At 36.7% G+C, this 24,411-nt stretch overlaps 1 pseudogene; it reads right to left on the bottom strand.

The window, feature by feature from the left end:
- Window positions 1-9,217: 9,217 nt before the first annotated feature.
- Window positions 9,218-9,861, bottom strand: LOC116562909 (annotated as a pseudogene).
- Between the last annotated feature and the right edge of the window lie 14,550 nt (window positions 9,862-24,411).

Here is a 24,411-nt window from a genome sequence, read left to right as displayed (position 1 = left end):
CTTGTGGTGCTCATCGAAATCTGAACTAAGGCAGAGAAGAGCCGTCTGAGGTCTGCAGGCCACCGTTTACCAAATGTGCTGTCATCAGCACAATTTGCTTATTTGGTGGGATCGACGTTTTAAAAAGAAAAATTGAAAGCTATATAAAACATAGACTTGGGGCAAAAACTGAATTTAAGATTTAATTAAAGTCTTTGATGTCTCAGCATTTTTCCCCCTACCCCATTCATAAAATCGTATGCATTTTAATGGAAATTTAATCTGTGTGGGTCTTATTTGTTTACCTTAGACTCATCCAAATACTGTTTTGTGAGAATGATTTCATGTCCAACAGATTTGCATAACTTGGGCTATACTTCTCAGAAATAAAAACTCATGTTGGACCCTAAATGAGCAGATTTATCACTCTGAGACTTGTCAAGGCTTTCCCGTGGCAGTTGATCTCTGCCTACTCTGCTCTCCCCAACCTTGTCTTCATCCCAGGCATCCCAAGGTTTCCACTTCAATAAAGCAAAGCTGTGTCCGTCATCTGAATCTAACCTCCGTGGGTGCTTAGGAACCTGTCACCTTGTTCTAAAATGCCACCTTCTATTTTAATTCACCATATGCCACCTGTTGGCTAAGTGGAAGAAAACGAACATCTGGTCACAAAGTCACTACTTATGTTTAATTACTGGCTAAAATATTAAATTAACTTTTGAAAAGGAAGAGAACCATAGGTAACATTTGAAAGTGATACGAATTCACCACTGTTCTCATCTATTTAAATTTATGTGTTACAAATAAATGATAAGGGAGATGAAGATAATGTGTGAATCTACATAACGGTCTTCATTTTTTTCAAAGCTATTATCTTGTTTGATTTTCCTAACGACATTGTAAGGTAGATAAGGCAGATTTTCTTAGGTCCCTTTCCTAGATGAGGAAACCGAGGTGCACATTTTCCACAAGCCACACCAAACACTTGAGATCATAACTTGGGTTTTTAGTGACTTGTTTGTGCTTATTTATGAGGTGAAATCCCAAGCAAGAGTTTAAGACCTTAACTTAGAGACCCACTGTCCAGGATTCGTCAGATCTGCTCATGTCTGGTCCTGCAGATAAGAATTGGAGTTGGAGAATTCTGAATGCTAATTGTCTTAGGTAAAACTGCTGTTTCTATGGTATCTGGGTGAATAAAACATGACCGACCCAGAAGGATTTTTCCTGATGACGAGATTGTCACAGGAAGGCTAAGAATAAGAAGTGAAGATGTAAATTTGCCTCCCTAGAAGACTCTAGTATCAACTTGAATTAATCTCTCAAGCACATATTGCAAATACAGCAAACCTGGAAAAATCAGGGATAAGGGTCCTCTTTCTAACCAAGCATACCTCGGGCCCCAGTCGATGCAAATATAAACATGGAATTTGCAAGAACACTGGAGATAGAAGTACTGCAAGTTTTACTTAAAGTTTTTTTTTTTTTTTAATTAAATAGCTTGAAGCAGATATGTAATGCAATTAGCCAGCAAGCAGGCAGTTTTGAGTATGTATTGAATATTTCATTCTGATTGAGAACAAACTGGTGTTTTAACAAGATATAACCTTGAATTAGAAGTAGCATATAAGTAGTCAATTTACATTCTGTTTATAATTCCACACCAGGAAGAAACATTGAATAAGATAAATTTACTACATTTGACTGCACCCTACAAAGGTCCCGTTGAATAGCAAAAGATTTGCACATATTTAAATTAGATTTCACATAATTTGTAAAATGACAAAGTATTAGGGAGTATTAGCCTAACTAAATGAGATTGTGAGAAAGCCTCAAAGAGATCCAAAGTGCAGATACCTTCCAAGTAGATCACAGTGAAGGCTTCCAGAATATATTTTTTCTCTTTCCCAGCTCTCAGGGCTCAGATTGCCATGGGTGACAGTGGCACACTTGTGTATGCAGTGACATCTAGTGACAAAATAAAACCGGCTCCAAGGACACTTCACCACAAAAATGACCCAGTAGCTATCATTACTGTAGATTCGTACATAATACTATATCGAGATTGCAAAACAGATACACCAGTTTCTACACCAAATATGTTCAAAGAGGTAATACAATAAGTATCAACAAGATTTGGCAAACTGCCCTGGTATCAGAATCCAAACAGGTAATTAAAACAGATTTATTTCTGTCTTTTGTGCCCATAGTAAAAACTGTTGTTAAAACTTTGGACACAGAGTTCGTGTGGCATGTTCTGAAGAACCACTGACATTTTCCAAGAAAAGAATGCATTAAGATAAATAGAATGCACTGCTTGAAATTCATGTCCAAAAGGTTAGAAAATATACATATGCAAGTTACTCAGGCAAGACAAAGATTTAACCAACTCTCCAAGTCATCTTAATCTAGCTGAAACCCACTTTAGATTAATTGGAGTAGGTCATAATAAAATATCTCCCCTTTTGTCAGATTTTAGGATTTTAAGCAAAATGAATAAAATATATAAAAAATCACAACTTTCTCTGTATAACAGGAACTTGGGGTCTTGTCTTCATAGAGTTATAAGAAAGTGAAATCTGCAGATGCTAACTAGCTGCACGGGAGGGAGGTGAGTGCTGTCCTGCCTAGGACTCCAGGCTTTAATCACCATCCTCACCGCACAGGACCCTTCAGGAGGCAGTGATGGTGCAGCCCACACCTGGAGGTCTCACAGATTCTGGCGATCGGCAGTGAAGCCCTAGAGTCTGAATTTTGAGCAAACACCCAGGTGATTTTTATGCAATTCTATCATATCCTACCTTTTTTTATATGCTCCAGTGCAAAAAGAGAAATACCACTTGGGACATGGAGAGAGTTCAAGATTTGTAAAGATATCTACAGTTGCCTGGGACTGGCTCTGTAATAAAACCATGAACTACTTTATCCATATGTGGCTACAACATGATTTAAAAACAGCATGATTGCTAATGTATTCTCAAAGTGAGTTGCGAAGTGGCTGAAAAAAATAACTGGTTTACTTTTTTCCTCCCTCTCTCCATTCTTTTCTCCCTCCTTCCTTCCCTCATTCCCTCCCTCCCTCCTTTCTTTCCTTCCTTTCTTTCTTTTCCTTCCTTCCTTTTTCCCTTCCTCCCTCCCTTCTTTCTTTATTTTTTCTTCTTTCCTTATCTTCCTTCCCTCCTTCCTTCTTCTTTCCTTCCTTCTTTCCTTTCTTTTTCTTTCTTTTTTCCTTCTCTCTTCTCTTTCTTTATTCCCCTTCCTTCCTTCTCTCCCTCCTTTCTTCCTTTCTTCTTTTCTTTCTTCCTTCTTTCCTTCCTTCTTCCCTCTCTTATTCCCTCCCTCCCTCCTTTGTTCTTTCTCTCTTTCTCTCTCTTCTTCTTTCTCTCTTCCTTCCTTCCTTCCTTCCTTCTTCCCTCTCTTTATCCCTCCCTTCCTCCCTCCATCCTTTGTCTTTCTTTGTCATCTCTCTTCCCTTCTTTGTTTTTCTTTTTTTTTTTTTAATAATTGTCATTTCTATATTTGGGGCTCTCTTTCCTCTCGCACCCCATGGAAAAATTAAGTCTATAAGCAATAAAACTCTTTTAAGCAAATTAGGCTTAATGTTGTATCTTTAAAATACTAGCTATACAGCATGGCTTAGCCCTGAAAAAGGCATTCTGAGTTTTTCTAAATTATTGATTGTGAATTAAATGCTTGGAAATTTAGTAAATGCTGATATGGCAAGGGAGCTTGTATGTAAAGATTTCTCATAGTAAATCCTGCAGTCAATTTGTACAACAAAATAACCAACACATTTATAAAAATCCCACATTATCACAAAATAAATTATTAGTTGATTGTTCTCCTTATACAAATTTTTATACAAATATATAACACACACACGTATGTATATACTGTATATATAACACATACACATATATGTATATACTGCATATATAACACACACATATGTATATACTGGATATATAACACACATATGTATATACTGCATATATAACACACACATATGTATATACTGCATATATAACACACACACATATGTATATAYTGGATATATAACACACATATGTATATACTGCATATATAACACACATATGTATATACTGSATATATAACACACATATGTACATACTGCACATATAACACACACATATGTATATACTGGATATATAACACACACATATGTATATACTGCATATATAAAACACACACATATGTATATACTGCATATATAACACACACATATGTATATACTGGATATGTAACACACATATGTAYATACTGYATATATAACACAYACACATATGTAWATACTGCATATATAACACACACACAATGTATATACTGCATATATAACACACACATATGTATATACTGGATATATAACACACACATATRTATATACTGCATATATAAYRCACACACATATGTAYATACTGSATATATAACACACACACATATGTATATACTGCATATATAACACACACATATGTATATACTGGATATATAACACACATATGTACATACTGCATATATAACACACACACAATGTATATACTGCATATATAACACACACATATGTATATACTGCATATATAACACACACATATGTATATACTGTATATACAACACACACATATGTGTATACTGCATATATAACACACACACATATGTATATACTGTATATATAACACACACATATATGTATATACTGTATATATAACGCACACATATGTGTATACTGCATATATAACACACATGTATATACTGCATATATAACACACACATGTATATACTGCATATATAACACACACGTATATACTACATATATAACACACACATATGTATATACTGGATATATAACACACACATATGTATATACTGCATATATAAGGTTTATTTAAAACTGGCATATCATATGGACATTTTTGACAAAAATCATGTTTCTGTTGCATGTAGATATTCATTTACACTCTGCCTTAGAATTTAATTTGAGGGCTTGCTTTTTTTTGTTTGGATTTAATTTTTTCTTTTTTCTTATTTGTATTGGATTCCAATTGTCTTTTCTTTGAGGGTTTGAAAGTGCACTAACTTTGCCAGGTGACATTTTCACATATAATTCTACTCTCTGAAAGACCTGGGAAAAGCTCTTCGAAATCGATTTTCCACCAAATGTAGATTGGAGCTGGGGTGTGCAGAGCCTCAGGGATCTGGGGCATGCTTCAGGTGTTGCAGGGAGGAGGGGGTGGCTGGGAGAAGTCTGGGGTTGCCTCAGAGTCCCCTCAAGCAGAGTCTTGGAATTTAATTTATGAGACTCAAAAACAGTTTCTTCCGCTTTAACTACATTTGTGAAATACTAATTTGAAGATTTCCTGAAAAATTATCACCCCACCCATTACCCTCCACTACTTTGTTTTCCCTTTTATTAACTCATTGGATTAGTTTTGTCCCGGACCAGTTGTTCAAAGCTTTCCCAGATCAGCAGTTCCAGGCACTATGTAGGGACTGGAACGACTTGACCCAGTAATGCCCTGTACTCAGCTGAGAGGCTTGCTTGTTCCCCCCAGTGTCATTTCCATATGGGTTACTTGGACATCTTATTTTATTTTATTTTAAAGGCAAGTTGCTTACATAATAGCAGGCCGTTCACTCCACTCCTTAAGTGTAACGCTGCAACAAGGACGTGCTGTTAAAACATTGTTTAAATCATGCTCTTTCCCGCCTCAAAAATTCTTCTTGGCTCCTCTGTTAGAAATTCAAACTCCTTCCTAATTTGACAATTATTTAGGTCTCCATTAGCATTTTTTTTTTTTTTTTTTTTTTTTCTACAGAGTCTCGCTGTGTCACCAGGCTGGCACAATCTGGGCTCACTGCAATCTCCGCCTCCTGGGTTCAAGCAATTCTGCCTCAGCCTCCTGAGTAGCTGGGACTACAGGTGTGCATCACCAGGCCCAGCTAATTTATGCATTTTTTAGTAGAGATGGGGTTTCACCATGGTCTTGATCTCTTGACCTTGTGATCTGCCCACCTCAGCCTCCCAAAGTGCTGGGATTACAGCATTAGCATTTTTCACTCTATCCTGACAGCCACCTCACCCTTAATTTACATCAGACTATTTGCCATCCAGTCGTCTAATTTTACATCTCTGCACTTGACTTTGCTTTGTCTTTTAAGTGAACTTCCCTCCCACTATGCAAATACCTTTGTAAAAACTCTACTTTTGCCCCAAAACCCACTCAAGTGGCACCTGCTCCATGCAGCATCTCATGTACTTTCCAAGTTCAATCTCCTCTTGCCCCAATGTTCAGCCCTCCTCACCTTCCTGGTTATTCCTCTGTCTCCGTTTCTCCCAAAGTCCCCCAGGGCTCTGTCCTTGGCCTCTTCTTTTTCTCCCTTGCTCATTTCACCCAGTCCCATATATTTAAATGCCTACATTTTCATTTCCAGCTGAAACCTCTCTCTCCTGGACACCTTCACTCAGAGGTTTAAAAGACATTTCACACTTTGCATGTCCAAAAATAGACTTCTGATCATCCCTACCTCTGATCAGCCCACTTGCTCCCTCCTAATTTTCCCATCTCATAGATGACTTTATCTTTCCAATTATTCGGGCTAAAGCCTTTGAAGAATAAATACCTTGAACCCCCTCCTTCTCTCATACCTCACCACATCCAGTTTATAAGAAAACCATGGTGAAACCCTGTCTCTACTAAAAAAATAAAAAATTAGCTGGGCATGGTGGCGCATGCCTATAGTCCCAGCTACTTGGGAGGCTGAGGCAGGAGAATTGCTTGAACCCAGGAGGTGGAACTTGCGGTGAGCTGAGATTGCACCATTGCACTCCAGCAGCGTGGGTAACAAGAGCGAAACTCCGTCTCAAAAAAAAAAAAAAAAGAAAGAAAGAAAGAAAGAAAACCATGTTTCTTTCCATTTCAAAATATCCAGTATCCATCATTTTTCATGACCTCTGCTGTCACCTCCCTGGTCCAGTCCCTATCTTTCTCACCTGGATCACTGTAATAGGCTTCTAAGTGGTCTTCACTTCTTCCCTTATTCCCCTAACATGTAACCTCAGCCAAGCAGGCAGAGAGATCGATTTAACATATGAGTTTGATCCTATAGGTCTTCTGCTTAAAAGTCCACAGGAATTCTTCATTTCACTCAGAATAAAGGTCAAAATCCTTGAGCCTCACTGCCCCATGTAGCCTGGTGCATGGTAACTTCTATGACATCCTCTATCCCCTACTCTCTGCTCTAGCCAACCTGGCTCCCTTGCTCTTTTGCAGATGTACCAGGCATTCTCCCACTAAGAACTTTTACACTAGTTCTGTTTGCCTGGAATATATTTTCTTACAAACAGCCACTTGGACTCCCTCACCTCCATGGCTTCATTCAGATATCACCTTCTCTGTGAGGCTTGCTCAGATCATCCCAATGTAGTACTACAAGTTGCCACCATTTACAACACAGTCAATCTGATCCTCCTTACCCTGGTCTTGTTTGCTTATTTTCAGGTCACTTTATCACTCTCTAATGTGCTATCATTAATCATCTATCCATCTACCTAGCTATCCAACTACTTATGTATTGTTGCTGGAGCCTGAGTTGGGGTGGCTTACATAACTACAAGTGACTGTAATGTCTACCCTGGGGACATGCCTTGAGCCTCAGTTCTGGCTGTCACTGGGGTTCCTCCTTTTGTCTCCGCAAAGTACCTTCTACAGGTAGAATATTCAAGACAGCTGCCCTCTCACACTTCTGACACCTAAACTGGGATGGCTGAACTATTGGGAGCTTGATAGGAATCCCTCTTTTGCAGCCCCTTCTCTATGTGGCTAGTTTGGGCTTCCTCACAGCATGGCAGTCCATGGTAGTTTTCCTTGTTACCTGGAAGCTCAGGATCCCCACCAGTGAAAGCTTTAAGTGTCCTTTGCAGAGGCTTTCAGGCTCCTCCTGACCTCCCTCTAACAGTCCACAGGATCACCTGCACCACATTGAATCGATCCCAAATCAATCATGTAATGTAAAGTTTTTAAGTTTCATTCATATTTTAGTATGTCTTGGTACTTCATTTATTTTTATGAATGAATTATATTCCATCATATGGATACACCATGATTTGCTATTCCATTTGTTTGTTGATGCTCACTTGCATTGTTTCTAGCTTTTGGTTATGAGCGGATTGGTGGCTGTCAGGGGTTGTGGATGGGGTAAGAGGGAATGGGAATAATTGCTTAATGGGTAGGGGCTTTCCTTTTGAGGGTGAAGAAAAGGAACTAGATGGGGCAATGATTGTACAGCACTGTGAATGTACTAAATTACTCACTTTTAAATGGTCAATTTTAATTCTTGTGAATTTCACCACAATAAAAAAAGAAAAAGAAAGTCAGTCACAATTCAGCCCAGGCTGAAGAAAAGAGGACTACTCAGGTGAGTTCATTTGAAGGTCATCTTTGGAGACCAGCTACCATATCCACTCTTCTATATACAAGCATGGGGGTGGGGAGCTCTGCCTATTTGTGGAATGGTTGCATTCTATGTTCCTATCTTAGTTGCTCATGTGAAGGTGATTTCCCCCACTAGCCTCTCTCACAACATTAAAAAAAAATAAGAACACAAGATATTATGGCATTATTGCTCATAAAATTACTATAATACTTAGTAGGTATTATGGATTCAGTTAATTATTTTTATTCAATGCCTATCGTTCTCTTTCAAAAATCTTTGTGAGTTGGTTGTTTGATACTCAGAGTCTTTTTTTGTTTAGGAACACTGGAAGCAGTAGTAGTTAAGGTTCTATTGTAGTTTAGTAAAAAGAGTACTAGCTTTGTAGTCAGAGAATCCCCCTCTCAGAAAACTATGTGTCAGATACTGTTTTAAGTTTTTCATATATTTTTTAATCATCAGAGCAATATTGTGAGGAAGATACTGTTCTGTATTCCTTTTAGAGATGAGGAAACTAAGGCATAGAAAAGTTAGGTAACTTACCCAAGTTACATGATGTGCAGAAAAGGTGTTAGGATTCAGACTCAGACAGGATAGTTTCATAGTCATGCTCTTGTCCTCTCTGCCACAGTCCTCTTAGCTTTGGTGTGTAACTTAAATTCATAAGCCCTAGCTTCCTCCCCCTCCCCCCACTTATAGAGAACCTACGGCTCCGTTTTATTCAGAGAAAAGAGAAAAGAAACTTTCACTCATACTAGAAGAAACTCAGCCATAGGTTTGGAATCTGTACTCAAACTACACATGCAACAAGGACAATATTCTGCTAATACAATTGACTTGCTGCTGCATTTGTCTACTGTTTGTCTAATATGAACAATTATAAACAGAACAGTGCAACTAGTACTTGGAACAATCAGTATCAGGCACAACATTTCACTTCTCTTCACACCACTGGTTCTCTTTGTGTACCTGGGCTTCCCCCTTTTTAGTAAAGTCATTTTTGATATTGAAGGTCTTGCGAATCTCCTCATTTTTCCCCTTGATCATATTGGCAACAGTCTTGCATGTAACATCAAGCAAACCTTTGATGTCTAAGTAGTTTGCAGCCAAAATAAGTTCAAAAAGCATTCCTTGGTCAACTTTCAGGAATTCTTGGTCCCAAACAGGAATATCATCTGTTTGCTTTTCTTTGTTCTCATCATCCTCAGGAGGAGGAGGCTCATCCTTGTGGTGGGTGCACCACTGAATGACCTTTTTCAATATTGCTGCATTAACGTTTGGTAGAGGAACTGGGTCATCATCTCCTTCATCATCCATTCCCAAATCTTCCAACACAGTCTTGATAGTCACATATTGTTTGGTAATTTCCACATCAACTTCAAATATCTCTCCATCAGAACTCTGCAAGTTAATTGAAGGCATGGTGTTCGATATTAAGGAGAGAGCTGGCCGGAAGCCGACGAGAGCTGGGAGGCATCAGCGAAAGAAGAGAAAGGTGGAGGATGAAGCCACTCAAGCCCTAGTTTCTTTACCAGCAAAATGAGGATAATCTTCTTCCCAGTGTTACTTTTAGTTTTAAATGAAGAAATGTATTGGAAAATGTTTTGCAAACTTTAAAACATTATATAATTCTTGCTTTAATGCATTCTTCCATTTCTTCCATTTGTTCAAGCATATTAATTTAATACTTTAATTACACTACATAAGATTGAGATTCTTGATTTCAAAAAGCATGCTGCCTATTAAAGTGACAGATAATTAAACAACTAGTTATACTATACAGTGATCAACTTTCTATAGTAAGAAATGGGAGAGAGGCATGGAGGCTTGGGCCCAAGTCCACTATTGAACCCAGACAGAGATATGTAATTAAAATAATTCTAAAATATATTTTATATATTAAACATATAAGAAAATAAGCCTCTAAAATATATTTTATATATTAAGCAAAAAAAAAACCAAAAAAAATTCTAAAATATGTTTTATACATTAAGCTCATTAAAAATGCTTAAAATTACTTACCTCTAAGATAAATGGTTTGTTAATAGTTTCTCTTTGGGTTTCCATCTTCTTACGGGACCTAAATTTTGAAAGGCAAAGAAACCTGTAGGTTGAATGAAATTGGAAAATTTCTCAAGTCAGCATAATCCACGGGTGAGCCTCTCAGAGACCATAAGAACATCCCCAAATGGAGGTAACTCAAATTATCCTGAAGATTTAGTTTTTACCTTTGTACTATGCACATGGCATATGATGTTTATTGACTTTACTTTGATCTACTTTATTCTTGTTTTTTTAAAAAATAAATTCTTGCTGTAAGGTAATGTGGCTTACGGATACATTTCCTATGCATTTTTTACACAGCTACTGCATCTGTGTAAATCATTTAATGGGATGCATCCTGGAGCTCTGAAACAGATCATTTGATGGGATTGCGAGAATGTTTGTTTCCACTGAACATTTTCAACTTAAGCCCTTAGGAAAAAAACATTTTTATAACAAAGTAATCTATGGTCATTGTAATTTTATTTGACTGACTGTGTTTCGCCCAAATACAATTGGTCTGGTGCTCTATCGACCACCAAGTAAAATAGAAGGGATCAAACTATTCATCTCATCATAAAAAAAAAAAAAAAGCATGTGCAAAGAGAAATGCTAATGTAGGACTATAAAAGGCATTTCCAAAAAATGATCGAAATACTGAGTTGCTGAGAAAAGCATCTCTTATGCTTGCATTATAAGGCTAGTCCCTTGAGCTTTTGGGCGTAGATATATCGTAGAAGCCACAGCCACATTGCTAGAGATCCTGGGGCAGCTGCCTTTAATGGTTTTAAAACTCAATGTGAAATAATTGCTTTAAAAAATCCTGTATGCTGTTCAACCCAATAGGAATCCTGGCCAAATTCTTTTTCTTGGGACTTTCTTGGAAATGGATTAAGGCAGATGATGAATAACATTGATCTTTGCTTCCTGCTCCAGGTATTACTAGCAAGAGCAGTCTTGAAGGGTACAGGAAGCTGTAGGGCATCTGTGAAGGGGGAGTGTGGAATGGGGAATGGTGGGCATACAGCCAGTCCTCTCCTCTGTAGTCTCAGCAGATAACTGGAAAGTGTTCAAACTAGTTTGGGGGTGTCTTTTGTTTATATTGCTCAGCGGGGATATCCCTCTGTGGGGTTTGTCAGATTTTCATTGTCATTTTAATCATGCACCAGAATAGTAACTTCAACAAATCTTGGAGAATATCTGTGTTTAGCAAAATGTGTATATTTACACAGAGAGACACCCTTGCTGCAAAGTTCTTATGACTGCACCTGCAGGGTTGTTCACATCTATGGATCTTCTTAATGGAGAATTAAACTGAACCAATAGCAAGCAGTGAAGCACACAAGCAAAAATAAACAAATTGAACTGCATCAAACCAAAAAGCTTCTCCACAGCAAAGAAAACAACATAGTGACAAAATGACCTACAGAATGGGAGAAACTGTTTGCAAAATACACGTAGGAGAAGGGTTCATATTCAAAATATAGGGGAAACTCAATACCAAGAAAACAACCCAATTAAAAAACAGAAAAGAACCTGAATAAATACTTCTTAAAAGAAGACAAGCAAATGGCCAACAGGCATTTGAAGAAATGTGCAATATGACTTACTAGTGTTATAAGTACTAGTAATCATCAGAGAAATGCAGATTAAATGCACAATGAGATATGACTTAACAATGTTAGAATGGCTATGATTAAAAAGATGAAAAATAGGCCGGGTGTGGTGGCTCATGTGTGTAATCCCAGCATTTTGGGAGGCCAAGGTGGGTGGATCACCTGAGGTCAGGAGTCCAAGACCAGCCTGGCCAACATGGTGAAATCCCGTCTCTACTAAAAATACAAAAATTTACCGGACATGGTGGTGCACATCTGCAATCCCAGCTACTCCAGAGGCTGAGGCAGGAGAATGGCTTGAAACTGGGAGGTAGAGGCTGCAGTGAGCCAAGATTGTTCCACCACACTCCAGCCTGGGCAACAGTGTGGAGAAAAGGGAACCCATGCACATTGTTGGTGGGAATGAATGTAAATTAGTACAACTATTATGGAAAATAGTATGGCAGTTTCTAAAAAAATTAAAAATAGAAGTACCATATAATCCAGCATTCCAATTCTGGGTGTATATCCAACACAAATGAAACCATTATGTTGAAGAGGTATCTGCACTCCCACGTTCATTGCTGCATTATTCACCATACCCACGACAACAATTCAGTCTAAGTGTTCATTGAGAGACAAGTGAATAGATTCGTGCAATGAATAATAATATTCAATCTGAAAAAAGAAGGAAATTCTGCCATTTGTGACAACATGGATAAACATGGAGAACACTATTAACAAAATATGCCAGGTACAGAAAGCCAGGATCAGGAGTTTGAGACCAGCCTGACCAACATGACAACATGGTGAAACCTGTCTCTACTAAAAATACAAAAATTATCTGGGTGTGGTGGCACATGCGCCTGTAATCCCAGCTACAGAAGGCTGAGGCATGAGAATCGCTTGAAACCAGGAGATGGAGGTTGCAGTGAGCCAAGATCGCACGGTTGCACTCCAGCCTGGGCAACAGAGCAAGACTCCATCTCAAAAAAAAAAAAGAAAAGAAAAGAAAAAAAAAAGAGGCTTTCTTAGTCATCTTGTAATGCACTGAATCATTCCTCAGAGAGTCTGGGGGATTCTAGTTAGCATATTTCACACAGGTATTTGACTTTCTTTAATGGTAGAAACTATGAGTTGATATATTATTAACAATTAAAATCCACTCATCGTCAAATCCAATGAATACAATGAATCAGTAACCTGTGTATATAACTGAATTTATCAATAAATATGACGTGATTTCTAGGACAAAACGGATAATTTAGTATAGCCATCTAATCTCACTTTATTTGAAAACTCTACAAAAAGCCTAAAAATATATTTAATTCAAGATCAAATTTGCTCAAAAATGAGAATAAAATTTATTCTGTAATGATATATATATTTGCCTATCTGTCTAGCCACTACAAAATAAATTCACTCAGGAAAAAAATTACTTTGGAATGCAATGTTAGATAGTTGAAGAAAGTGCCTTGACCTTTCAGATTAAGTGTAAAATTTTATATTAAGAAAGAAGCAAGAGGAAGTTACAGAGAAGGTAAACAATTTTAAATCAATGTTTTTAGTCTTTGGTCACTGGTTATAGGACAAATATCCAGACTGTTTTTCTAAGATGTTTGAAACAGAGTTTGATATGTCTGTTAAATTTATATTACTTTTATTCATTATACTGTGTAGCAATGCATAGAGAAATAATACTTATTAACAAATTGAATATTGAAAATGTATTATACCGATAATGACATTAAACGATTGCCTTGAAACAATGTCATAGACTTTTAATATAATAGTAATACCAACAATTCTAATGATGAAAATAAGCTTAAGGTAGTTCCTCATTTCCTTTGCAGCAGGCAAGTAAGTCATGAATCCCCAAAATGTCTTAAGCAGCAATAATATCTCTGTAATGGGAATAGAAGCTCCAAAACAACATGTTTTGAAGGACAACTTTCCTAGGTCCATATTAACTCTGTTGTTTGATTACAAAAAATTAGAGTCACATCACTTTATAGTTACATTTCATGGGCAGTTTCTACATATTTATATCTTGATTATACTTACCATCATGCCAATTTATTTAACTTCCTTTTCCTATTTCTAGGCCAGGGGCTGCTCTTGAAGAGTCTTTTGAATCCTCCAACCCTGATCCAACATAGCATGTACTGTACTCTGCTATATGTGAAGATACTTGTGCAATTCTGAGAGCACATTTTAATCAGATGTTAATTCATTGCTTTCCACTTGTGGCCTTGATATATCATACAAAGATGAGCATAGGTTTATTTTGTTTTCTGATCGTTCACATTCTATGTCTAATTTAGCAGATCTGGAGAGGCAGTAAAGTTCCTATGCTATGCTTTCTTTCTGGGAATCCCCTGACCTTCTCAGCTTTTGGGTCAGATGAATGCTTCTTTAGTGTCAGAATGTCACCATCTGTCAACTCAACTGTTCCATACTTTGTACTTGATAAGAGTTTGTTCCCAACTGTAACACAAATAGTAATATAAAGGGGGTTCTGCAGAGGGAAGAGGTCACATGCTCTTTCTGAAGTCTGGGAGTGGTTAGGAGAGAGCAGATGTTGGGAAACAGCTCTCACAATAATCCCTGGACGGCAATGCCAGGAACCATCTGGTGTCCCATTGGCCATCAGCACAGCCTTTAATTTTACCAATGGCCTTGATTTCCTGTGACCAATTTTCATATATATTTTGAAATATTTCAAATGTATACAAAATTATGGAAGATAGTACAATAATGTTTCATAAATCCACTATTTACATTCAAACATTCTTAACAATTTGGTACATTTCTTTTATTTATAATCAAATATGTTTTAAATCAATGTTCATTCACCTTGGCATGTCTAAAATTATGAACTCTGTAAAAAAACGTAACCCATGTACAATCCATCATGCCTAATGAAACTGCCAATTACTGTCTTTATTGGTATTATCTAATACCCAAAACATATTCACTTTTTCCTCATAATCTCAAAAATGTCATTTTGCAGTCTGTGTGATTATATCAGGATCTAAATAAGGTTTATACATGACATTTGGTTGTTTATTCATCTAAAGAAGTACTCGCTATTTTTCTTTTATATCAATGGCTTGCGGTCACTGTCATTGTCATACAGATTTTAACATTCTGGAATTGTCTCTATACTTGCTTATGGGTTGTCTATACTTCTCCATCTCCTGTATTTTCTATGAAGATAGAGCCCTATGTATTAGCTCTAGAGGTTTGATTAGATTTACATCTAAATTGTTTTTTTTTTTTCCAAAAAATCTTCCTTCGCTGTTGTCATGTGCTTTGCCAACATGAAGCACATCAGAAGGCACTCATATGGCTTGTCACACATTTGGTAATGCTAAGTGAGTGAACACATTGCTGTGTTTGTCATCTCTTCTAGGACTTTGCGGTAGACAGTGTTTTTTTTAAGGCTGAAGATATTAGATGCAATATAACTGCATTTTTCCAACGTATCATTTGTATTCTGCTCTTCATAAACTGGTCTTTTTCTTTCAATATAGTCAATATTTTACCTGGCAAAAAGTGACCATCTTACCTGATCAATGCCAGCTATCCGTTCACAGTAGATTTTAGTTAAGTACCCTGTGTTTTACAGAAAAGAGCTGAGATTCAGTTGCACTGTTATAGTTAGCCCAATACTCTAAGGGGGTGCAGATAATACTCTCTAACATTCATTAACACTGTGATAGCAGCTGCTCGCTCTTAGTGAGCAATTCTACTCAGCATAATTGAAATTCCGTAAAATAGCAGGACTGCATTGAATTCACCCTAAGTCATCACTTTCCATCTCATTTTACTTAGATGAGAAAAGAAAAATGTGTTTCTTACATTCATTAGGAAAGACATTACTATGGGACTAGGACTAAGATAGAAGAGTCTAAATGAAGGTTTATCACCAACAAAATAGTCATACTTACTGTTTTTAGCATGTTTTAGGGCAAAATTTGTTACTGATGAACTTGTTTTTCTTTCAGAGCTGAGAAGTCACTATTTTAGATGCCCTCATGGATATAATTATTCTAATAAATATAAAAGATTTGGGCAAAATTTCAATTGTGACAAATTGAAATATCAGTTTCCAATTATGATAATAGTCTCACTAGAGATGAATAAGAATATGTAGGTCACAGTGGCTGAAACAGAATTTCACTGATAAATGACCCTGCCTTTTCCCTTCCTATTAATTTATTGGTTTATATAGTTATCAATGAATATTCTAAAAAATTTAGCGCCTTGAATCACCAGTAGCAACTTTCCTAGAGCTTAACAAAAATGCAAAAACCTGGGCCTCACCGTAGACCTACTGACTCAGAATCTCCAGAGCCACCCCAGAGACTATTTTAGCGAGCCCTCCAGATGATTCTTATACACACGAACGTTTGAGAAGCACAGCTTTAAACAGCACAGCACACAGGGATGTGCATTCTGAGAGTGATTAGGGTGACTGAGGGAAGGCACACAGAAGGATTCCTGGCCAATTAGATAGATCCTTGTGAACTGATGAGCATAATAATCCATCTGGAACCTCCCTGCTTGATAGATTACATGTTGAGGCATAGAGTCCCACTAGGGCAATGATCAATAGTTGTTTTGGTCTGCATTCTCTAAGTGTAAGGCAATGATCAATGGTTCAGTTTGGGTCCACATTCTCTAAGTTTGGCACTAAAAATCCTGTGTCCCTGGAAATCTCTCAGTTCCAGGCAAAATAAGGTCATCGGTCACCCTAAACATCATGTGGCCAGCAAGCCAATGTCCCAATAAATGAAACAAGGGCTCTTAACGTCTCCTGCTTCCTCCTTGATATTATGATGCTGGCTTTGTGAAATGTCACAAGGAAACTGGGTTGCCAGATGAAAGTTTTATGTGGAAAATGTGGTAACCTCCAGCTTACTATGTAAACAACTTTAGGCTAATTTCACTAATTTTTGCATTTGGTAATGGTTAAGAATATGACTCCCCAGGCTTCAGCATTGGAATTTTGTTTCTTTTATTTTCTAGCCGTGTGGACTTTGACAGACAAATCAACATCCTAGTGGCTCCATTTCTTCATCTGTGGAATGGGAATACTAAAGAGCCCATTCATTAAGTTATTGGAGTATTAAATGAATTCTGTGTTTAGAACAGTCTTGGTAGACAATAAATTTTACAAATTATTACTAGTAACTGGGGAACTAATATTGTAGACTCATCAACTTTGAAAGCGACATGTAGCACTGAGACATCTTGAGGACTTCATTTAGTTTGAGAATTATATTTTGATAAAGAGACCAAGTATGTTCAATTTGCATTTCATGTCTAATCAATTGGTGGTGACCAGCTGGAATACAGTGTTCAGTAGGATTCTGAAGCTGCATCTGATAGTGTCAGGAAAGAGTAAAGCTTTGGATTCATGTTGTCTCTGTGAGATAGTGAGCAAAAGGACTGTTACATAATTTTCAATGTTGTGGTCAAGTGTCAAGGATAATTTGGCAGAATTTCTAGATGCATAGATTGTAAATGCCTATCATAGCTGTATATCATAAAGGTTTCAGAGAAATATACCAGACTGGTTCTATATATGTTTGATATTATATTATTAAAATTTTGTTTGCATTTTTCATACTCATGCATTTAGGTGAAATGAATCTTGAGTTTATGGATATTGTAACCAGAATTCATTTTGTACTTCTCAAGTATTGAGTTTGAGTCAAACCTACAGAGATGTATAATATTTTTGTTGTGATTCTATAAAATATACACATATATACATATTTTTAATGAATTGACATAATTAAAATAATTCATATTTGTATTTGTTTAAAATTGTTGACTCACAGCACAGTCATCCATTTGTAGCTAAAAGTTCTTTATTATGCATGTGGTAGTAGACAAAACAAATATGGTTCATATTTTTATGGAAATAAGGGTTTAATGTAAAAGCTTGACAACAAATATACTAATAGCTATATAGTGACAGAGTTGATTACTGTGGAAAGACAATTCTCCATTGGTCCCTTGTGTTTCTGCATGCCTTGTGAGTGAGGGCACTGACTGCCCTTTTCTCTGGACCATCTCTTCAAGGTTGTTTGTATAGTGAATAGCTTTGGGTGGTAGTGTCTCCCTCTAGGGAAAAGCACAGGCACACTGTCCAGTGTAATAAAGAGAATGTCTCCTGGAAGAAAGAGCAAGCAAGCCTTTGTCCGCTATAAAACATTCAGGCTCCCTAAGATCAGGACTCCTCTTCTGTAATGCAGCACATTGAGTGTTTGTTTGGATGTCATCTGGCTCTCTGTATCTTCCTGTGGGAGGTGGGATTCAGAAAAATCATGCAAAATACTAACATTCTGGCTATTGCTGTGACCGTGAGTGAAAAAAAAAACAAAAAACAACAACAAAAAAAACTGCTCTTTAGCTCTCACTTAGGAGTAGATTGTAGAATCTTCTATCTGCGTCCATAACACTGTTGCACACTAAATTGTTTGCTTGCATCTAGGATAAAATCTGACTTTTACCTTGGGTTTAATGGACATCCTCCCTCCCTCTCTCTCTCTCTCTCTCTCTCTCTCTCTCTCTCTCTCTCTCTCATCTCTTTCTCAGTAACAAGATTAAATGCAGGATAATTTCTGCACAAGAGCTTGTAAACATTATACATTTCACTCATAATATGAAACTCATTTTTCTGAGAAAGATACTTGTTATTTGCAAGTAAGTTATATCTTGGTGTGACTCACTTGCAAATAACATTTAATAGAACAACATTTTTTTTCCTATAAGTATCTTCAATAAAAGATAAAAAGATGAGTAAATATATGTAGAGCCTCAAAAAGTTTCAGGCCTACAGAGAATAATTTGACCAAGGAAGTTCTGGAACATCTATAGTTAATGGAAAAATAACTGAGCAGCCATTCTTTGCTGTTCCTGATTTTAATGAGGAGGCCTCTGGTGTTTCACTGTTATATATTGAACTGGCTCTATAATTTAGATTTATATTTTTAATCAAGTTGAAAAAGAACCAGTCTAGTTGCTAGTTTACTGTTATTAAAAATGGATATTAAAGCTTATTAAATATCTTTCTAGCAGCTATTTTTGTGGCCTCTTTCCTTCAATCACTTAATAATATGATACATTATACTAATAGATTTTTCTAATATTAAAACTTCTTTGCACTTCTATTTGTCACTGCAAACTATCATATCCTGCTGAATTAAATTTGCAACTTTTTGCCAGTATTTTATATTCATTCCTATACTCCTTTGTACATCTCCTATAAAAAAAGGAAACATTTGTTTATTTATACTTCCTCTCAATTTGACCTCCTCGTTTCTGTTTGTTAATTTATTGTTATTCTCCAGTGGTTACCTTAGTAATTGTACAACTATGAAAAGTCAATAGGAGAACTAAATTTAGAGCGATGAGAACCAGGATGTAAATAGAGAAAGATGCTCTTTGTGACCTGCATTTAAGCTAACTTCTTTTGAAATACATTTTTTTTCTTGTGTATTTTACAGTTGTACTTTGAAGACTCTAGGTATGTCTTGGAGTCCTCTATGATTTATTTTCCAATTTATCAGATACTTTTATGTAAGCTTTTAAGCTTCACTCATGTTTTAAATTTGGTCTTTTATTTCTTTACATACAAATACTTTGTATTCTGTATTTTACGTTTGGTAAATCCAACTTCTGCTTTCTTTGTGGGTCTGACACTAAAGTTGGTTTGATATCTTTTTCTCACAGAATATTGTTCCCGTGGGTGCTTTAGGGTGGGGTGTGTGTGTGTGTGTGTGTGAGAGAGAGAGAGAGAGAGAGAGAGAGACAGAGAGAAAGTATTGAAAATTTCCCTGTGGCAATTCTTCGAGGAAATACGTATGCTTACTTCTTCAGTGCTTGGGGGCATCAGGTATCCATAAACCCTTAAAATTATTATTCTTGGCTGGGCACAGTGGTTCACACCTGTAATCCCAGGGCTTTGGGAGACTTAAGACAGGAGGATTGCTTCACTTGGGCCCAGGAGTTTGAGACCAGCCTAGGCAACATACATATACACACAAACACAGACACACACACACACACACACACACACACGAATAGCCTATAGTACCAGTTACTCAGAAGGCTGAGGCAGGAAGACAGCTTGAGCCCAGGAGTTCAAGGCTGCAGTGAATTATGATAATGCCATTGCACACCAGCCAGAAAAACAAACAAACAAATCTTTAAGACAGTGTGCGTGTGTGTGTGTGTGTGTGTGTGTGTGTGTGTGTGTGTGTGTGTGCAGTGATTTCAAGCCTACTCTTTTTAATATCTTTTGTGGAGCTCTTGGTCACTCACTTTTCCGGCTCCATCTTGCCATACGGTTGCATTTGTGATTGGTGGTAGTAGTTTGTTTTTTATATGTAGGTGTCTTTATTTCTATATACCTTCTCTGCCACTTTGCACTAATAGATTTGGCTCAAGATGCAGCAGACCTTGCTGCTTCTTACAGTAGAGGGGACTTTAGTATGGAGCTTCTGTCTGTAGGTGCCACTTATAGGTAACCATTTTGTGCAGACCTATTTTTCAACTCTTGGCTTTTTTTCTAAACCAGATAGATTTCCTTTTCATTGCCCTTTTCAAGCCTTCTTTCATAAACTGTGGTCTGAGATTTTACTGCTTAAAAACTCCTTTGAAGGTGTAGTTGTCTATAATATGATTATCATCATCGTTATCACTTTTATGTTTATTTCAAGAAATTGAGAAGGGCAGAGATGCCTTCACCAAAGCATGTTTAGCTGAAATTTGGCTTAGATAAGCTTTATCACACAATGATACAAGTCTCTGAACTCAGAACTTGAAAATGGATTACAGAATGTTGGAAGTTAGATAGAGTAGTACTCAGTTTAACTTTCTAATAATTCATTGTATAGTTCTACATTGATTACTCCCTAGCATTTCAATACTATCTAAATCACATCTTTCAATCTCTCTGCAGATCTGCAATTCTGTGACAATTTATAATAATTATGCAAATAAATTTATTAATTATAATAGCTATTATGCCAGAAAACCAAATTTAACAGATGTTTGGAAGCTTCTGATCATTTGAATGTAAAAATGGTGCATTCAATAGTTTTGTAATATTTGAGTTTATTGAATGGCTACAATTTGGATAATGTGGGTGGTTAAGACATAGCTTGTGGGAAGAGAACAGTCTACAGCTTTTCTGTATCTCTGGAGATTCCAAATTTCAAAATATTTTGTTATTGAGATGACAAAATTAAAAATTGATTATGCTAATATGGAATAAGAAATTATAAATTGTTTGGGATAATTCTGACTCTCTTAAAATTATTTAACTATTTTAATTTGTGCCCATATTGAATTTTGTAAACTCACCACCTCTCATGATAAAATCAAGTACCTAAACTTCTATAATTATAGGTATTCAAACAGATAACTGAGTCTGGATCACTCAGCACAGTTTTCAGCATGGAACTGCATCTGTCATTCATCACGGTTCATAGGCACAAGCGAGCTCAACACAAAAGCCACCCTGGACTCTTGTCCATCCACTTTTCTCTCTCCTTATGTTGTGAAAGATACCCCTTTGTCCTGACCTGCAGTTAGAAGATAGAAGCATTCAGACAACAAGAGTACATTAAAACAGGGTCATCTTGGAAGTAATTAAATCCTCTGTATGTTAGAGGACCAATCGTAAACTCTGGACTTACCCCCATAGAGCCAACCGTAGTTTTCATTAAACAGAGTCCAGAAATCATTTTTTGAGGGACCCTTTTATATATTTTCTGCTTCAGAATGTCTATCTGAATGCTATATATCTTTAAGTTAATGGGTTCTTCTGTGTGATACTGGATTTATGAATGTGAATGCCAAGTTGAAAAATAAGTTTGGATAAGTAAATCAATACCATATGGGTGGTCAGACAAGAAACAAACTCTAAATTTCTAGATTCTATGTATGCTCTTTCAGTGTCCTCACTGCAAGGTGTTGGCTAAATCACCTCATTACACTGTGCCTCGGTGTCCCTGAAGTCTTGATGTGATTTTTTTTCTGTCTCCTAAGGCAATGTATCTTGAGCTTCGAACTTTCATGTGCAGATAACCTGAACATCTTGCTAAAATGACGATTGTGATTCAGTCAGTTTGGAGGTGGGCCTGAAATTCTGAATTGACTAACTTTCAGAAGATACTAATGCTGTGGTGTTCAGGTCCCCCTTTAAGTAACAAGATTTTAGGGCTATATGTCCAGTATGGCAGCCAGTGCCTCACATGTAGCTATTTCACATGCTGGAAACGTGGCTAGTGAGATAAAGGAATACATTTTAAATTTAAATTTAATTTATTTCAAATTTAAAAATAATACTTGATTCAGTTATCAGAAAACTTTATCTCTAAAACCATTTGGATATGTGAATCTATCTTTTCAACCATACGCTTCACGGTGTGTAAATACAGATCAAATGGTATTGATAAACATTTAATATCTGTATAGAGAGGTGCTGTAATCATAAGTTGTGTACCAGATTTAGAAAACTTGGTACAAAAAAATAATATATTCTATCAATATTTTCTATTGATAGAATGTTAAAATGGTATTTTGAGTATACTGAGTTAAGTATATTATTAAATTAGTTTTGTGTTTCTTCTTACATTTCTAAAATGTAGCTACTAAAAAGTTTATATATATATATATATATATATATATATATATACACACATATATATAATCTCATTGTATTTCCATTGGACAATGTTGGTCTAGAGAGTTGTCCTCAGCCCTTAATTCTACCATAGCTCAATTATTCATAAGGTCAGATCCCTAAAACCTCCAGAAATAGTCCTCAAAAAGTGTGTCTTCTTTTCCAATTTCCTTAATCTATTTTCTTTTTCTCCCAACACCTTTTTGCTTCTGTCTTCCCCTGTATTCTCTCTCTCTCTTTCTCAATAACTGCATATCATCCTGGGCTCTTCTCTCTCTCAGTCATCTTTTCAGCCAATCAGTTCTCAGTAGATTTCACCTCATTAATATCCCTTGTCCCATACGTACCTCCATCACCTCTATTTAGGTCCATATTAGTTTCTCATTGCACTGGGCTGTCTTCTCACTCCATTCAGCTCGTCACCTGGTCTGTATTTTTTACTAGTACTTGAATAAGTAAAAAAAAAAATCTAATTATTTTATTTCTCTTTTTAACACCCTCTGATAAATTTACATATGCTATCTGGAGGAAACTCAAATTCTAGATCAACATAAGAGGCCCTAAATATTCTGTCTCTGCTTTCTTTCCAGACTCTGTCTTCTTCTCCACCACCTACTACATATCTTGTATCCATCCACACTGAATGACTCATAGTATCCATTGTGTGACATGGGATGTCTGGTTTGGTGTCTTAACACATGCCTGTTCCTGGAATGTTCTTCCCTTTGTGAAATCCTACTCATCTTTCAACACTCAGACCACGTCACTTTCTCAACATCTGCTTTTCATGTTGATTTAAATGCCCCTCATTTGTGCATTTCTCCCACTATAACCTGTACATAATTCTCTTTCTTCCAACCATTATTTTTAACTCTATTCTATTGAAAACAATGGTGAAATGATTTACTACTTTGATATGACTAACCTTCAGATATTTTGAGTTAGTTCTCTGACTTTCTTGGCTCATTTATTCTCCAGAATTAACAAAATCCTAGAGCTTTCTAAGGACTCATAGAATTAAGAATACTTTCCATCCTCAGTCAAGATGATACTTTCATTTTTTTCTCATGTCAGTAAGATTTAAATTACAGGACCTAAAAGACAGAGCCTGCCATAGAAAATACAATGCTGGGTAATGTTTATGTATTATCCTCCCTGACCCTGCCTTCTGCTTGAAGAAGGAATTTCCTAATTGCTTAAGCAAATCTGGACTCAAGCTGGTGAGGCTCACCCAGCAGTGGGGCTCCTAACAAAGTCATTTTCATGAGACCCTAACCAGTGTGAGCTCTAGGCATGAAGTTAAAGTAAATGAGGTCTTCTGATCCCCTTCATTATTTAACTCGGGGAAAAATTATAGGCTTATGATGACAAATAATTAAAACTCCATTACTTTGTGGACTTATGGAGACATCTAATCAAAACTTTATTACTTCACATGGGGCACTGGGGGATACGTTTTTCTTTCTTCTGTTACAGAAATATTAAAATCCAATAAGATTGATGGATTGCTTGACGTCAGCAGTTCAAGACCAGCCTGGCCAACATGTTGAAACCATATCTCTACCAAAAATACAAAAATTAGCCGGGCATGGTGGCAGGCGCCTGTAATCCCAGTTACTCTAGAGGCTGAGGCAGGAGGAT

The sequence above is a fragment of the Sapajus apella genome, unplaced genomic scaffold, assembly GCF_009761245.1.
Source record: "Sapajus apella isolate SASKATOON/1434 unplaced genomic scaffold, GSC_monkey_1.0 scaffold33, whole genome shotgun sequence".
NCBI classification, from domain to species: Eukaryota; Metazoa; Chordata; class Mammalia; order Primates; family Cebidae; genus Sapajus; species Sapajus apella.
The sequence above is the reverse complement of the archived record's forward strand: the minus strand, read 5'-3'. Positions and strand labels throughout refer to the sequence as shown.